This window comes from Sarcophilus harrisii, chromosome 5 (genome assembly GCF_902635505.1).
Source record: "Sarcophilus harrisii chromosome 5, mSarHar1.11, whole genome shotgun sequence".
NCBI lineage: Eukaryota > Metazoa > Chordata > Mammalia > Dasyuromorphia > Dasyuridae > Sarcophilus > Sarcophilus harrisii.
The window spans coordinates 117,440,158-117,455,165 of NC_045430.1; the positions used below are offsets into that span (position 1 = coordinate 117,440,158).

The 15,008-nt window shown below is 34.9% G+C and overlaps 1 long non-coding RNA gene across 2 annotated transcripts in view; it reads right to left on the reverse strand.

Annotated features, from left to right (window-relative positions):
- Positions 1-15,008, reverse strand: part of LOC116419662 — an 88,094-nt gene that overhangs the window by 48,926 nt on the left and 24,160 nt on the right. For both annotated transcript variants that reach the window (XR_004229935.1, XR_004229936.1), the window contains exon 3: positions 14,195-14,263. This is a non-coding gene — a long non-coding RNA (uncharacterized LOC116419662). The remainder of the gene's footprint in view (positions 1-14,194; positions 14,264-15,008) is intronic.

Sequence of the window (15,008 nt, forward strand, 5' to 3'; positions counted from 1 at the left end):
AATATTTGGTATATTGAGAGTTTGCTGGATAATTTGTTTTTGAACTCAGAATAATTTCTTTTTAATACTTCTCCTTGCTCCCAGAACAACTTAAATTCAGTGTCTCTTTATATTTGAAATGTTTTTATTTTTCCCCTTCTGCATTTTAAAAAAATGTGTATTAAGTTCCTATTTGTGTAAGGTGCAGGGCTAGATATTGAATAAAATGAATTAAATCAATATAATTGATAAATTCTTTGCCCTATTTCCCAACAGATTAGTGGTCAGAAGACATAAGCAAGTTATTTTCAATAGATTTAAAACTATAAGTAATTACATAAAAACATGCTTCAAAGTATCAATAGTAAGAGAAATGAAAATTAAAACAACTTGGAGGTTTTACCTGAATCTGTGCAAATTGACAACAATAAAAGAGACACAGTCAATGCTGGAGGAACAGTGAGCAGATAGGCACACAAATGTATTGTTGGAACTGTGAACTGGATTTCACTTTGACATTTTGTGAGAAAAGAGACTATATTATTTTTACCTTTTGATGCAGTAATATATCTCCTGGGCATTTATACTAAAGAAATAAAAGACAGAAGCAAGGTTCCAATATGCCCTAAAATATTCATCATAATACTCTTTGTGGTGGTAAATAACTGGAAATAAAATGGGGACCCATTGATTGAGAAATGGTTGAAAAGTGGTATATGAATATAATGGAATATTCTAACTATAGTTAAATATGACAAAAGGAAGAATTCAGAGAAAGGTGGTAAGATCTGTAGTATTGAGATCTGATGAAGTACAAAATAAGTTGAAATAATAGAACAATGGGCAGCTAGGCAGTGCAAAGGGTGGCTAGATGGCACAGTGGATAGAGTACTAAGCCTGCAGTCAGGAAGACTTGTCTTCACATGTTTAAATCTGGCCTCAGACACGTACTATGAGACCCTGAACACGTCACTTAAACCTGTTTGGATCAGTTTCCCCTTCTGTAACATGAATTGGAGAAGGAATTTATAAATTATTTTAGTATTTTAGCCAAGAAAACCCTAACTGAGATCATGAAAAGTCAGACACAACTAAAAAAGAGCTTAAACAACAAAATGGAATATATTTTCAGTGATTTCTTTTTTTAAAATAGCTTTTTATTTACAAAATACATGCAAAGATAGTTGTCAACATTCACCCTTGTAAAACCTTGTGTTCCAAATTTTTCTCCCTCCTTTCTCACATTCCCCTCCCCTAGACAGCAAGCAATCCAATATATGTTAAAAATGTGTAATTCTTCTATCCATGTTTTTACATTGATCAAGCTGCACAAGAAACATCAGATCAAAAAAGAAAAAAAATAAAAAATAAAAAAAACCAAACAAAAAAGGTGAAAATATTATGTTTCCACATTTAGTTCCCATAGTCCTCTTTCCCGGTACAGATGACTCTCTCCAACACAAGTCTATCAGAATTGACCTGAATCACCTTGACCTGAATCACCTTCTTGTTGAAATGAATCATGTCCATCAGAGTTGATCATCACATAATCATGTTGTTGCTGTGTACAATGTTTTTTTTGGTTCTATTCACTTCATTTAGTATCAGTAAGTCTCTGCAGGCCCTTCTGAAATCATCCTGCTGATTGTTTCTTATAGAACAATAATATTCCATAACATTCATATACTATAAGTTATTTATCCATTCTCCAGCTGATGGGTTCCAGTTCCTTGCCACTACAAAAAGAGTTGCTACCAACATTTTTGTATATTTACAATGATTTCAACAGTGTAGATGCAAAGATCCTTAAAAGGAAATGAATTTTTGAACGTGGAAGAAAAAGTTGAAAATCTTGAAGAACTGATATAAAATACCTTTTATCTTATGGCCAAAAAGTAGAGGAACACTTGAACAGAATATGTCATGCATTGTCAGAAAAGCTTTCAGTATTAAATATTTTCTCTTAATTATTTTTCTTTGTCCAAGGGAGAGTAAGTTGATAGGAAATCCCTGTGATATACAGACATAATACATTAGAAAGACCTTAATATCTATGTCTGTATCTTTGATTTCCAGTAGCTTTTTATCAGTCCTCATCCTTACTGCTCTGAAGTATCTAACAATGTTGAACAACCTGTAATTTATCAGATCATTCCTTTTCAGTTTTGTTTGCTTCATCATCCATTTTCCATTCCTTATGGTTCTAGCTCTTGGATCCTTTAATCTTCTTTCTTTTTAGTCTCTCTTAATATTTTTTAGTATCCATGGATTCAGTAATAAGTTCTATGAATTTTTTCCTAAACCCATCTTGACTCTGATTTTTCCCTGTTTCTATCAAAGACACCATCATTCTTCCTATTATCCAGGCTCATAATCTTTTAACAAATTTTTCCAATTTCATTCTCTTACAGTAAGAAATTTGTTGTCTAATAATAATAATAATTAATAATAATAATGTTTCTCTTTTCCTTATCACACAACCACCCTTGCCCATGATCTCAGCACTTTTCAACTAGTAATGGGTTTGTGTTTATTATTATCTTGTGATCAATAATATACATTTGAAAGATGACTGGTCAATGATATGCATACAGTCCATAGAACAAAGTAAAGTTTACTCTCCTCTGTAAGTATTGAATCCATCTTTGTTCTCTTCCTTTTCTTCAATTATTCCTGTTTTAAATTTTATTTTTTGTGTCCCATTTCAATAAGAGTTTCTTTCATTCTTTTCTTTGTCTATGAAGAAGATACTCTTTACTTTAAATTCTCATTCTCTGGTTCATGATCCCTATTAATTATCTTGATATGGTTTATTTCTAGGGAAATATAGCAATGATTTTGGGGTCCCCTGGTCTTGAGGGGCTTCTATTCTGGCAATTTATCTGATTCCAAAGTCCTCAGGCTTTGGAATCTCACCCAAGAGTCCCCTTCCCCCCCAATTTAAGAATGCTATGTTCTGGTAATCTATCTGATTCTGAAGTCTTCTTGTCTCAGAATAGTACCACAAATTAAGTTCTTGAGACAATGGTGAATACACCACTCCTCAGTTCATCGCTGACTATCAGACAGTCTGTTGGTTAGTGAGAATCAAATTCCAGAGATCACTCCTTGGTTCTACCTCTGTGTCATAAAATTAGCATATCTATAACATGAAGAACTAGATAAATGTGTCTCCGTGCTTCTGTTTCTTTGCTAAATTATCTTGGAATTTAGTCCTCTTCAATGGTATTACACTTACAGTAAACTTTGCCTGTTGACTTGGAAATGGGTTCAAGTCTGTAAATTCTTCTGAGATACTGCGTGACACCGGTCTGTGACCCCCAACCTTTTGGAGTTTCTTCCTAACCTCAATAGTCTGGTCTTTCTCTTTTTTTGTATTCTTCATGTAACCAAAACTTCCAAAGTATTCATTCTTGTTATTTCTGAACTAATTTGTTAAATTTAACTACTACATATTTTGGAATTTGTAACCTTGACTCTTTCTGGAGGTGGTATGTGGATTCTTTCAATTTGTATTTTTTTTCTCTTTAAAAGCTCTGGGAAGTTTTCTACTATTTCCTTCATTAAGGTGCTAAGATTGTGTTTTGTTTGTTTGTTTGTTTTATCTGGAAGACCTATGATCCTTAGGTTGTCTTTATGCAGCTTTTCTTTGAGGTCAGAATGTTTTGCTTTCATAGTGAGTATGTACATTCTTTCTTTCTCCTTTTGAAAATTCTAAGATCTATTTATCTTATTTTTTCTTAGTGGAGGTTATTTGATAGATAAGAGTCTTTAAAAAAGAAAAGAAAGAAAAGCATTTTAGGTGTAGTTGCTAAAGAAGGGAAAATATTTCTTTGTTATTTGTCCTGCTGGTGCTTTGTAGTTGTTTTTTTCCTTATTTGGCCATTATCTTTAGCTGTATGTGGTTCTTCCAGCGATATAACAACAATTTCTTTATTAAATGATTTCTTCATTAAACTTGGAGGCAGGATGTTGTCAGGTTCTGTCCATAATGCTTTTTGTTCACCTCTTTACATTTATCTCTACCACTTACCTTTGTCTCTTGGTATCTTTTATAAAGAAGTTTTTGCTGGTTTCTGAACTGTCACTCTGTTGCTATTGCTGTCTGCATTTATTCACTCCTCTTGCATTTCTGTTTTTGTAGTGTTTGAAAAGCAAATAATCTATTCAATTATGGTTTTCTTTCTAAAAATTCTTTATTATTGAACATCCATTTTTGTTATGCATCCTGAGCTCTGGTGCTCTTCAGAACACATTATTATATTTCCTCCTCCTTTTTTATAGTGGGTGTGGAATAGTCTTGTGTTATTACAATGTCCTTTCCTTTGTATTTGAAGGTCTTTCTCTGGATAGATTGCAGAACATGTTTCTGAATTGAATTGTTAAATTTAACCACCTCGTCTTGGAGTTTACAATCCATGTGTGTTCCCCCTCCCCGCCCCGGTTCTGTGATTTTTTTTTTTTTTTTCAATTGGAATTTCATTTTTTACGTTCAGAAGTTCTAGGCAATTCTCTTCTGCTCCAACTTACTTTTGGTTCGTCAGATGTGGCCCTAGATGGATTCTGTACCCTTTCCTGAGAGATGGTAGAGTCATATATAGCTCTCTACATGCAAAGTATCTTGCCCTAGTAAACTGTCCCACTCCCTCTGTTAGTTTTCTGGCCCATCATTGATGAGATTTTAATGTTAGGTGTGGTTAGCAGAAGAATTGATAAAAATTGATCCTTGGGGCAAGCAGGCAGAAGGCTCTTATAGAGATCTGTTCACTCCAAGGTCCCACCCTTTGGGAAAGTGGTCCAATTGGAAATCCAAATTATGTCAGAGACCCATTCTCTGCAGAAATCCCAGTCATGTCCTTGAGATTGAATTTTCCCTATAAAACCTATTTGTGGGCCATCTCATGGCTACCTTCCTTTGGGTCAGCCCACCACAGCACTCTGTCTTGTAGTATCTCCCCTAATTCCATTATGCTTTCCAACCCCACTTCTCCTTACAGCTAACTCTTTTAGGGTGCTAAGTCCCTTTGAGGATTTACCCTGCCATCTAAGTACATGCTCCAACCTCGTGGGATGCTCCTTTCCTACTGGGAAATTGTGAGTTCCACTGAGGAAATTGTGTTTCATGTGTTCTCCCAACTCTATTTCATATTCACCAATCCTGGTGTCTATTGTATCCCTTCACCTCTTCCAGAAATAAAATTATCTTTGGTCATAGAGAATGACCATTGTGAATTCTTTACATGACCGAACCCCAACTTTTGGGACTTGCCATCCTTTGGGGACAAACCCCACACCATAGATCACATTAAGCACTGGCAGCTCAGAGCCTGTTTTCCCTTAAATTGGCAGACTGCTTTCTCTGATACTTGTATCTGACACTGTTGGGGTTACCCACCATAATGATAAGAATATAGAATATTAGGGTTGTGAAGTACATCAAAAGAATTTATAGGCATAGATCTCCAAAGCATGGGGCAAAGATTTTATTAGACTGTTAAGAGTGGGCTAAATTCATAAGGGTTTTTAGCAAGGAAGAGGATTTTAAAAATTAACAAGGGGGAAGGCAAGTTCCCTAGCATTAACCAGGAGGAAAATGCCATTAAGGAAAAGTGCCATAAAGTCAGATTATTCTATAGACTGTGGACTAAATTCCAAGAGAAATTAGTGAGTTGGTGGAATACAGGGAAGTCCTTTTATAGAAGAAAAATAACCTTGGGGTTTGACATCATAATTTACTGTATCCAATCAGAGAGCTCCTTCTGGGATGGGGCTGCAATCAAAAATCCACTTGAATAAAAGCCTCCTTAAGAACAAAAGGCTCACTTAAGACTGAGAAGATTCTACCAGTGCTCTTCCCTGTTTACCTCAGGACTGGCTAGGCTTCCACATTGTTTATAAGGATTCAGGCTTTCTTTGCTAATGCTTTCCTGGCTACCCAGGACTTCATCAGCACCTGCTTCTGGCTTTTAACCCCTAGCAGGTTTTTTTTTTTTTTTTTTTTTTTTTTTCTGAAAAACTGTGACCAAACTGGCTATTGAGGCCCAAGAAAATTTCCATAGCCTGGAACTCAATGTCATTGGAAAGAAGGAGGGAGGATGGGATGGAGAAATGATGAAAGTCATTGGATCTGCTAGTGTGACCTCTGAAGCATGAGAGGTAGGGGAGGGTTACTGAGTGAGTTCTGGATCATTGAGTATCAGGTACTGGGTTTGGAGTTTTTTCTATACTATAGAAACACTATAACTTTTTTTTTTTTCTTTAACACATAATTTCTGTTTTGAAGAGGTTTAAGAAGTCTTGGGGATTAGAGAAAATGTTCATTATATTTAAACAATTTCTTTTTGTTTCGTTTTTTGCTTCTCTTCTTGATTATCTTCCACTTCTGTATGTTTGAATCCCCAATATATTGTTCTCTTTTTGGTTCCTTTGTTAAGCCTTAGCAAATTGAGAAAGTTTCCTGGTCACCTAGAGATATAAAATATTTGACTCCCATGGAAATAAAGATCTTCAGAATTGATGGATGTCCCAAGTCTATGTGAGGCACCACATTCTTGACTAGTCACATTTCTATATGGAGATGAAGGAGGCTATATCTATTTAATCTAAGTGTTGGAGTAAACTTGTTTAATATCCTTTCTATGCTATAACTACATAAACGTCATTATTGAATGACCTACAAAGGCCTCATTTTATTCCAACTTTAAAAGTGAACTAATAGGTTATTTATCTGAGTCAGGCCCACCCCTACTAACAAAAGATCTACCAAGTGTGAATTGTGAGAAAAATGAATTCTTAAGGAAAAGAGGAATTGAATTGTTAATGACTGATTCATCCTCTGACAATCTTCTAAACCTATTAAATGAAGTGAGTCATAAATACTGAAACTTTTCTCAGTTCCTTATGATCCCTAATACTGGAGTGTCATATATTTCCACATACAGATTTCTGGTCTGAGGCTATCACAACTTCCTCCCAGGGGACTCTATCCCTCTGCATCCACTAGATGGAATTCTGTTGTGCTGCTAAGACTAGGGACTTGTGACATTTGGAACTCCCAAGATCAATGTCAAATCAGTGGTACATGTAATAAACCAGGACCACACATCATTACCTATTTAATACATTATAGTTTTCTATAGTCCTCATTGTTCTTTTCTGATGTCCTTTTATATTTTGCCTTCTGGAAACACCTCCAATCATATTTGTGTCACATTGCTTAGATTCAAACCTCTGCTTCCAACCTGACATGCTATTGTCTGCCCTTGGGTCTTGGGTTCTTGATATTGTACATACCTAAGTCAGACACAGATTCAGCTTATGGACCTCTGGTCATTTCCAGGGCATGTTATTTGTGTATCATTCAGCCCTTCTTTTTTCCATCTTTCTTCCCATCCTCCAATTCCTTTCTACTTCTAGCTTTGAAAACAGTAATTAAATCAACTCTACCATTCTCAGAAATTACAAATCAATCACTTCCCATTCATTATTCCTATGACTCCTCAGACCAAAACATCTTTCCACATTAACTACTTCCCTAAGAATATTGCTTTCCTCATTAACTAGAATGTAAGATTTTAGAGGGCAGGAACCAGCTTTGATGCTGTTTCTTATAATTTTTAGAAAATCATTAGGCAAACACTCATCCCTTTGATATTGAAATGTGGTTCTGTAATATTATCTGCCCATGTTTGATGTTTTGTACCACAATGCAGACTATTCAATAAGATTATGCATATGATTTATTTGTTAGCAGGATATTTACTAAAGGAAGTTCTACAATTCTGTAAACTGTAACATCTTATTTTTTGATATTCCTCCCAATAGCAATTCTTGAAAAGGCAGAGACCATCTTCAGAAGCTGAGTGCAAGTAAATTGACCTCCAAATGAAAAGAAGAATTGAAAAAGTGTGTAGTGTTTTTACAATGCTTTTAATATTGTAAGTAAGCCATCATCTAATGGAAATAATGACCTCCGGGACTTATGTTTATCTTGGGTTTAGCCCACTTACAATACATTTAGCCTTTAGCTTTTCTGTGTGCCAAAACCACATCAAAAGGACCACACACAGATTCCTGAGGTCATTATCACTTCGTTGTGATTTTGGAAAAGAAAAGAAAAACCAGTTCTGTCTCTTTACATTACTCTTTAAGACCAGAATTTCCCACAGGAGTGATTGAGTATTTTTTTCTTTTCCTTATGTATATTTGTTCACTTTTCTCTCCTTCTAACTTAGATTACCTGCCTGTCTCACTTTCCTAGCAGTTGGTTTTTGGCACATAAAATGAAGCTTGAAAGCAATGAGGCTTCAAGTGTACTTCAATACATTGAAATAAAAATGACCTAATCCAATATCCTCCTACCAGTAATTAACATCTTCTTTAAATGGAGGAGACAGGATTGTTTATGTTTCATTAAGCTTTGAGACTTGATATGAATTACTGTACTTTTATGTATTTCTGTAGAACCTTTTGCAGCTCACACTGTGACTGTCTCAGGTTAAGTACTCTCTATATGCATCACTGCACATTAACATTATTAATGTACTAAATACTGCTTTAAGATTTGCAGTAATGCACACAAGTGCAAAATAAGATCTGAAGGATACTGCTCTTAAATTTAGTAGTGATGGGCAGAAAAGAAAGACAGATCTCCATCTTGGCTAGTCTAGGTGATCAATGTTTTGTTTCGTATTTCACCCAGAGACAGCATGTGTGTCCTCAAACACCATATGCTAAAGAATTCATTCAGTCCTGACTCAGGAAAAGATATTCCACCATTCTTCAAAGGCCACCAGGAGTACCTCCTTCCTGAACCAACCAGCATATTCACCTGAATGTCTCTTATAGAGAATGGATTTTTATCCTGCCTAATTTGCAATATTTAATGAGTACACAGCCTGACAGGATGGGATGCAGGCCAGAATGATGTAGAAAGATACTGCCAGTCTCTCATCAGGAGTTATTATAGAATTTTTAAAAAAAAGTTTTAACACATTTTTAATATATGCATGGCATAAAGGGTTGTACCACTGACTAATATGGTTTAAAACTTGAAGATTGTGTAAATAATGTTGTAAATGTTACTAGGGAGAACAGCTTTTTAAAAAAAAAAATAGCAAGAAATGTTTGCTGCCAAGCTATATATTTTAAGATTTCTTGAAATGAAATGATAAACTTAGATTTAGATTTAAAAGTTTAGCTGTTTTTAAACTTGTAGCATCTCTTTCTCTTTAAACCAAAGTCAAAAGAATTCTTTACTAAGCCTTTTCCTCTCTTGTCCTTTCCATATAAATATTCAGTTCTATTTCAGGCCATACTCTTTAACCTTGAAAGCTCATTTGGAGGTTCTTGCTAGGGAGGATGGCTAAGGGTATATCCTTGATTGAAGAACAGTACTCCTCTGAGGACAATAATAGAAAAACCCAAACTAAGGATGACCTCGGGAGAAGGAAGAATCTGGCTACTAGTTAAGATTCTAGTATCAGTATTTTCTTTGACTGTCTTTGAAGAAGTTTAAAATTCTTAATGAAATGGAGCTCTTTCCCATCAAAGACAGATAATGAGGAAGGGAAAATTTCATTGCCTATCGAGTGAATTTCTGAAGATCAAAACCTCCCCACTGGTAAGAATCTCTCCTGTTGTTCAGAACAGAGAGCAAGCCAACATTTGGTTTGCTGTGAAAGAAAGATAAAAATATAGTTTTGAGAAGGATAATGATTCATAGAGCTTGCCAGCACAAGGATTTGGGTAGACACAGGGCAAAGGAGAGGACATTCCAGGTAGGAGGAACAACAGAAGTGGTAGAGGTGGCAGTAAATGTGTCCTGCAAGTGACAATAGTGATTTTATTTGACTGGAGAGTAGATCCAAACTGGGGAATAGTATACAATAAACAAAGCTAGATGAGCAGCATGGGACTAGATCAATACCTTTGAGAGTCAAAGAGAGGAGTGTGGACATGATAAAGTCTGGCAATTCATTGCTGTTATAGATTCTGGACATAATGGAAGTGGTGTTGTGGAAAAAGTATAAGGGAACTGTATCAGGATAGACAAGAAAGAGATCTTGACTTAAAAGGAGAAAAAGTGGATTTTGAGTAAGGAGATTTGCATTCAAAATCCATCTCTGCCTGTAAAATGGAAGTGACTTTGGCCAAGTCATCCCATTTTTCTGAGAATTATATTCTTTATCTGCAAAATGAGAGAATTGGGATCTATGGACTTATATTCTATAATTTTTATCTTAAACAGGAGAAATTTGGAAGACCACTTATTAAACTATTATATTATCATTAATGCCTGACATTTTAGTGAGAAGTAAGTGTTTATTAATTGCCTACTCTATGTCAATCTTTGTGCTAGGTATTGAGGATGCAAAGACAAAAAGGAAACAGTCCCTGCCATCAAAAAGTTTACATTTTAAAAGGGGAGATAATAGGAAGAGCACATGCATATCTAAGTATATACAGAGTAAATCTTTATAAAATAAATAAAGGGTAATTTTTTGGGAAGCACTAGATTAGGAAAGTGGCAATAGAAATGGTAAGGAAGGGATGGATCAAAAGATCTTCAAAGGAAGAAATATAGGACTTGATGGTATATTAGAAAGAGGAGAAAAAGAAGGGGTCAGTGATTTTCAGCCTGGGACACTTGAAAAATGGTGGAACCATTTATAGAATAATTGGGAAGGAGATGAAAATGATTGGGCAAAATAATAGATAAGATGGCAATTTTCAATGCTAAAAAATGACTCAGATATAATTTTCTATAAATGAAATAAAATGAAAAAAGTATTTAAATTTTAACTGTCAGAAGAGATTTTGAAAAGTTTAATCCTAATTAGAAAATAGCTGACTGAATATGAATAATGCAATAGAATTAGAAACAGGACAAGGGTGTCTCTACCATCACTGACCAGAAACACTATAATGTTTCTTTTAAGTTTTGATATCATCATTTAGAGAGAGGAAGTTTGGTGTGATAAATAAAGCTATCTGTAGATCCAGGAAGACAGGCTGCTGACAGACACATATTGGTCACACAATTCTGAGCAAGTCACTTAACCTTTTAATACTCTAGGCAATTCTCTAGGACTGAATTGGAGGGAAAAGTGCCAAACTGTATTAGCAGAGTGAGTTTCCTCTTCTGGGAGTCCTTTATATCAAAGAAATCACAAGTGCAATTCCTATTTTTATTTTAAAATAATAGCATGAGCTATTTTATAGAAGCACTGGAATAGTAAACTTCTACCTTTAAGAGGAACTGAAGATCCTGGTAATGGGTAGACCCAACTAATTCATGGTAGAGCAGAAATAGGAAAGCCTCTTTCCTTTCTATGTGATCTCCTACCCCCAACTTTATAATTCTACCTTTCCTACCTTTCTGATAATGGAAGAGGTCAGAAAAAAAGCCCTACAACAGCAGTTAAAATTTAAAATGTAAATGCCCCATTACTGCAGGACAAAGGCAGCACTTTCTCAAATTCACATAGAATCCAGAATTTAAGAGTCCAAAAGGACTTTGCGCTTTATTTTAGGATTAATATTAGATCTTTCTTGAGAATAGATTTTGATGTGGTTGAGATGGGGAAGAAGTAGAGAAAACATAAGGATACTATAGGAAAAGGGAGTGGAAGAGGTGAAAGAAAATGGCAAATTTCATGAACAAACTTCACCTGGTTTATAATTTTACCTGAGACAGAGCCTGGTGATTAAATTTAGCATCAAGGATATATGAGAACTATACTTAAGAGATTTTTTTTACTGAATTATTACTCATTGATAAACACTTGAGATTCTGCATTATTACTCCTTTCACCCCACCCAAGAAGCTAATATTTATAGCAACAATGGAGGTTGTTACTGAAAAAATATATTTGGAAGTCATACAAAAGTATTCTGTAAGACTAAGTGTCACCAGCACAATAGCACTATGGATGGTTATTCTTACACCTAAAAGAAAAATAAAACGTGGAATGATGTGCTTCTCACTTGTTTTATATTCAAAATCTTGGTTATTAAGATAGTGAATTCAATCATAAGATTAATTAATTGAATTTTACCCAGGAAAATGAATCTTGTTTTTTTATCTACAGGCAATACATATTGCCAACCGCTGTATTAAGATGTGATGTGATCTTCTCAATGAACAATATAAGAACCATTGAATAAGCTAAAATAATAGGATCCCCTTGTTTGTAGTCAGTGTGTTGACAGGGGAACAAAAGAGAACCATGGAGTAAACACAGGGCAGGCTTCTACAAAAGAGAGAATTTAAAAATAATAAAATAGTTAAGCAGTAACAACCACAACAAAAAACCAAACCTCCTTTTTATAGATAGTATGTGAAGTGCTTTTCTAATTAAATAATGGGTTTTCAAATGGAATGTCTGAGCCACTGTTTAATTGTTGAAAACAGCTCCAAATTGGGCCCTTAAACCACCTTGAAAGCCTATCTTATGTGCCTTAGTTTAAGATTCCTTAGGAAGTGTGCAAAATTTGGATCAGTTTATTGGCTTACATAGGAGATCCATTTTTTTACCCAGAAGTCTTTCTTGAAGCAATTTTCTGATTTCAGTCATTTAATTTGGAGAGTAGGGTAACCATTCCAGAAACATCTAAAAGCCCTTTACCAATTTTATTATTTTCTTGATAAATGATGGTTATTGAATAGCTGTTTCAAACAGGGCTGAAATGCAGTTACTCCTAGGGTAGAACACCAGCAGCTGTAGAGCAGTTTCCCAGCAACATCAGACAATGGTGTTAGGGAAAACAAATGTACTTCTTTTTGTGTCTTATCTGGGAACCTTTGCTTGTTAACTTATCATGGTTATTCAATTTAGATGCAGCCTTATTTTGTTCTCTGCATCTATTTTACCTAGGATCTGAAAGATTTACATGAATACTGGAGCTATTTTATGCTTTTAGATGTAATATACTTGTCTCTAAAAAACAGTTAAGTCTTTGTCTCCTAATCTATAGTGCTTGTATAATTATTACAGGGTAGGAAGGTTGGTACACAATAAGACATAATTTTTAATTTCTTGAGGGAAATATTTCTCATGATTCCAAGAAGCCTCAAAACCTGAGAAAAATCACTACATTTTCAAATACTTTATCCATTAATATATTTAATTTTTTCTAACATCTTTATGAACTAGGTAATTAGTACAAAGCTAATAGCTGGGGATTGAGTGTCAGTGTCAGTAAATTAGGCAGTAAAGTAGGGCAGATTTTCCAAGTCTGAGAATATTCCTGGCCCACAGGTCAGTGTCCCACACTGCCTCTTTCTTCTTAATGCTGACCTTTACCTCACATCATCTTCTCATTCCTCAGTTTCCACTTAAGCTTTTTATTTTCCTTTTCTCATACCACCATGACCCCTTTTCTTTTTGTACTGTTCTTACAAAATGATTAAAGGATTCAGTAGTCATAGCCCTAAAATTGGAACTCTAGTGCTAGACAGACATATCACTAGGTCCGAAAAACCTTCTGAGACCCATAGTTTTTTGACCTGATTGTCCAAAAGGAGAAGGAATAGGAAGATCACTGCCACTGCAAAATAGAAATGTAATTTAGTGGTTCTACTTGAGGCCTCCTTCTTCAGCCTGATGCAGTCCCACATATCTCTACTTTGTAACTCAAATGAAGTAGACATACATGCAAGAAAGGAGAGATTAGGAGATTGAATTCCCTTTAGGAATTGCTTTATCCTTTAACACTCTTGCTGTTTAAAGTTCCATTGATTTTGAAGCTTTGCTTGAGTAGTTTAGTTTCAGGTGAAGCCTCAGAATATTTTTCTTGTCTTTATGAGAGTGTACTCTTTTTCAGCTTGTTTCTATTCTTTTTCTTTAAATCATCTTATTTTAGTGTTCTAAGAAGTCTTTCAGGGAAATCTTGATAAGGGAGAGAGATGGAAATGGGGATATAAACAGGCCTGAGATTGGGCCAGACTTGGAAAATCCTTTAGTTGTCTGACCAAATTGACTGTAGTTATTGAATCAAAATAGCTGACTAAATTGGAAACAAAACCAGAATTGGATTTCTTCAGAGCCAAAGAGTATTACCTTCCTAGAGTTCCTTACAATAGGGAAAAATAAAAGCACTCTTAAAACATAAACCCTAGAGTCCTCTTGGGTTTATATTGCCAGTTTTTATTATTCTCATCACTTAACACCTAAGGCCAGCTTCTCTTCCTTATACTTCCTTAAATACTTACTGTGTCAGAATAAGACATTTCCAGTCTCCCATGTGGATCTCAGCACATTCTAGGGATGGGTCTTATTTTCTGGAAATAGCAAAACCAAAACAATAACAAATAAGGAAATGGGGGAAAAAAAGAAGGGGTTGGAATATACAGTATAGTGTTTTCACTTATCAAATTTGCATCTTCATGTTTACATGTTAGTCTGTATTTATTATCCATTAGGACATAAACAGTGAAATTCTACACATTTTAAATTGTGAAATCACTGTGAATACTCATTGCAGGATTTTTTGTTGTTGTTTGTTATTTGGAGAGGGGAGAAAATTAGGGTTAAGTGACTTGACCAAGGTGACACAGTCAGTATTTGAGATCAGCTTTGAACTCTTCCTGATTTCCAGGGCCAGTGTTCTATTAGATGTGTCACCTACCTGCCAAGATTTCACTTTTAAAAATACATATTTCATATTTACTATATGAAGAATAGGGTGTCTAAAGGTCCTGACTTGTTTGGTTTATCCTACTTTTCAATATTCTTTTCCCGCTTTGTTCCATCTTAGCATTATGACTTCTTTTCTATTTAACCATTTTCTTACCTTTTGCATGAAAATGAATTTCTGTATATTATATAAATAAGTCTCTCTCCTTCCTTTTCTATTCATTTAAGCTCAGTAGATTTTTATTCAAGAATTTTCTATGTAGGAGGCACTGTGCTAGGAGTTAATTTCAAGGACAAGGGGACAGTGTGTACAAATGAACAAAGATGGTAGAAGTCAGAATGAAAATAGTGACAAAGAAATACAGTTTGACTGGAATGAAAAGTACATGA